Here is a 4,039-nt window from a genome sequence, read left to right as displayed (position 1 = left end):
TATACATTCGTACTAGAATCATTGCCAAGTTATATTTTTCTAAACCGCTTTCAAAATTAAACGAGATAAATACTTTGTATACATTCGTACAAGAATCATTACAAAGTTAAACTCTCTTTTCAAAACATTTTTAAGCAATTCACAAACACTTTTTTTTTAGACAAACACAAGCGATCAAGCAATTAAGAGCCCATGGATAACCATGGATACAAAGGGTGCTAACACCTTCCCTTTGTATAATGTACCTCCCGAACCCAAAATCTAATTAAGGTCTTTCCTGTTCTTTTCCACCTTTCCTTATGGGAAAAAAGAAAAGTCGGTGGCGACTCTTGCTATCCGCGACATTTGCTTTCTAAAGCAAAAACACACGAAGTCAGTTCACCGTATGACACCCATCCATTGTTGTGAGGATTAAGGCTCCACATAAGAAGGTCTTCTTTATGACAAAAGGTCCTTCATAGTTGGGAGTCCATTTTCCTCGAGGATTCGAGTGAATAGTAGAATATCTTTTGAGCACGAGTTCTCCTGCGCGGTACTCACGAGGAAGAACTTTCATATCAAAAGCTCGTTTGAGGCGTCTTTGGTATAATTGACCATGGAATACAGACGTCAAATGCTTTTCTTCAATTAGATTCAACTGATCATACCAAGATTGAACCCATTCAGCTTCATTAAGGTCAGCCTCCATGATAACCCCGAGTGAAGGAATCTCAACTTCGATTAGAAAAACAACTTCCACCCCATACATTAATGAGTATGGAGTTGCCCTAGTGGATGTACGAACTGAGGTCATGTAACCGTGCAAAGCAAAGGGTAGCATCTCATGCCAATCTTTATATGTTTTGACCATTTTTTTGGAGAATTCTCTTGATGTGCTTATTAACTGCTTTTACGACACCATTCATTTTGGGCCGATATGGTGAAGAATCGTGGTGCTTGATCTTAAATTCTTCGCACAACTCCTTCATCATCTTATTTTTGAGATTACTAGCATTGTCCATGATGATCTTACTAGGAATTTTGTAGCAGCAAATTATCTCTTTCTTAATAAACCGAGTAACCACCTATCGAGTGACATTAACATATGAAACAACTTTGACCCACTTCGTAAGTAATCAATAGCAACTAGGATGAATCGATGAGCATTAGAAGCTTTCAGTTCTATCATCCCAATCATATAAATACTCCACATAGAGAAGGGCCAAGGAGACGTCATAACATTCAATGGAGTTGGTGGCACAAAGATCTTGTCACCATATATTTGACACTTGTGGCATCTTTTAACAAAGTTGTAATAGTCAACCTCTATTGTTGTCCAGTAATATCCATCCCGAAGGATCTTCTGGTCCATAGCAGGACCTTTCGCATGTACACCCTCACATCCTTCATGTATAGATTTTATTATCATATTAGCTTTGTGTCTATCGACGCATCTGAGCAGCCGGGAATCATAATTCCTCTTGTATAACACATCACCATTTAAGAAAAACTTGGAATAAAGTCTTCTCAAAGCCTTCTTATCAATAATAGATAAACCCTCGGGATATTGTTGTTTCTCCAGAAATGCCTTTATGTCGTAGAACTAGGGCTTATAATCGGAAAAATAGCAAGTGTACTATTTTTGCCGATGTAGTAATAAGAGGGATGTTTCCCAAAGATCGATCTCGAGGATTGCGCAGTAATATAAGAGTAAACAGTCACTCAATTGAACAAAATTAAGAGTTTGGGTTTGGTAAAAATCACTGTAAGGAAAAATAAAACAAATAAATATTTTCACAAATTAATATGATATGCCAAGGAGGGTGTATAAAATCTCCTATAATGACCCTTGAGTGTATATCTCCTTAATACTGAAAATTGTTTCAATTACCGAATCTTAAGATTATTTCCCCCTAAGACCTCAGAGAGAAACCTTTGGTATTCAATCTAACCTCTAAGTCCTTAGGTGATTATGATGAAACCAAGTGTTTTAATTTAACAAGAATAAACCGGTAACCATAGGGTATCCCTAGTCCTAGGTGATATCTACTATGGTTTCACTATATAAAAACCTTAACAATTGCAATCCTGCTAATCGTTAACCATACATCAATCTTAATTTTTCTGATAAAGAAAGCATTACGCAAATCACACAGTGAAATTGATAATGAATAACATATATTAAGGAAAATCTAACATCAGAGTCATTACATGATCAATTCAGGGACACCCCCTGGCATTGGGGGGTTTAGCCTATCATATTATTTAAATCATATACAAGATAAAATTGAGACATTACAAAAAGTTGGGCAACACGGGTGGCCGTGTCAGGGATACCGTAGGTCCTATTTTCTTCTTCTGACGGGCCCGAAACGTCCGATTTGCTTGTCTATCCCTCTGGTACACTTGTTTACACCTGAAACCAAAAGAACTACCACAAAGGGACATAAAATGGAGTATGATGATGCATATAACATGTAATCAACAAATGGAAACAACAATACCAAACATCTAAATTACTAAACAAAACAATAAAATAAGTGGACTAATGTGTTACCGACTTCTTACAAAGGTGCCAATGAGTTTCAGAAAACAAGTAGAATTGGAGACTGGTCACAACCCCAAATTTATCTCATTGCTTGTCCTCAAGTGATGCTTGAGACATCAGGACGGTTACCCCCAAATTTTGCATCCACAATGCTATTGCGATCTTTCGCGATCTCTCGTTCACTTTTCAATCACAGTTTTGCTCTTTCTTGATTTCCAACTTTAGCCACACTTTAACTTTGACACGTCTTTTGGCCTGTAGGTTTTCACACTCTCATCAAATCTCTCGGGATCAAAGTGTTTACACTCAAGAAAAATAAAACAGGCAAAGTCAACTCTTAGGTTTGAAATACAGATGCCTTCATAACAAGAAACACACAACGCACACTATTCGAGGACTTTTTCGATTGTAGCGGGGTTAAGGTGTAAGGTGGGGAGTTAAAACAAAAAAAGGAAATACTAGGGGTTCAGGCTCAGATTTTGTGTTGTTACCCTCGTAACTGTTGTTCAAATTTAAAACTCGGGGGTATTTCTTTTGTACACCGTTCTTGTTGAGGTTCATTGGCTCATATATTTTCTTTTATCACTCATTTGAGCATGCTTTTTGGCCACCATAATACTTCTAGATAAGTGTTTCATGATCTCTTTTTTTTATTTGAATTTTCTCATATTTTTGCACGTATCTATGGTTCGTCGGTGTCCCCAAATTTTGATGAAACCCCAAACTTAGGCTTTTCAGCAGCTTCGGGGTAAATAACACTTATCTAAGCAAGGTGTGGTAAAGTAGGGGATTATGGCTATATACAGTGGTAAAATAACAAACAATAGGAAATTTGGCTCAAATTTGGTGAACAAAGGGTGATGATGGTGGGTTGATGTATGAGAAAACATCAGAGTATAGACTTTCTGGTTATTGTGATGCAGATTACGCAGGAGATAGAGTGGAACGAAAAAGCACATCTGGAAATTGTCAGCTCTTGGGAAACAATCTGATATCCTGGGCCAGCAAAAGACAATCAACTATCTCCCTGTCCACGGCAGAAGCAGAATACATCTCAGCATCACTGTGCACTACTCAGATGCTCTGGATGAAGAATCAGTTAGAAGATCTGCAAATCTTCGAGAGTAACATTCCTATCTTTTGTGATAATACTGCTGCCATTTACTTAAGTAAGAATCCCATTTTGCACTCCAGAGCTAAGCACATTGAAATAAAACATCATTTTATCAGAGACTATGTTCAGAAACGGATAGTAACATTGAAGTTCATTGATACAGATCATCAATGGGCAAATATCTTTACTAAACCCTTAGCTGAAGATAGATTCCTCTTCATCTTAGAAAATCTGAACATTCAAAACTGCCCTGAATAAAATGTGCCTCTGAAGTTGTTAAATGAGACTCTGACATAAACAAATGGATTCTGCCTCTGACTCTGATACTTCTACCTAGTTAGAAGTTATCTGAGTTAGAAATATCCAGGAACCAATCGTTTGGTATTCCTGAAGATCAG

Source organism: Lathyrus oleraceus, chromosome 5 (assembly GCF_024323335.1).
Source record: "Lathyrus oleraceus cultivar Zhongwan6 chromosome 5, CAAS_Psat_ZW6_1.0, whole genome shotgun sequence".
NCBI lineage: Eukaryota > Viridiplantae > Streptophyta > Magnoliopsida > Fabales > Fabaceae > Lathyrus > Lathyrus oleraceus.
The sequence above is the reverse complement of the archived record's forward strand: the minus strand, read 5'-3'. Positions refer to the sequence as shown.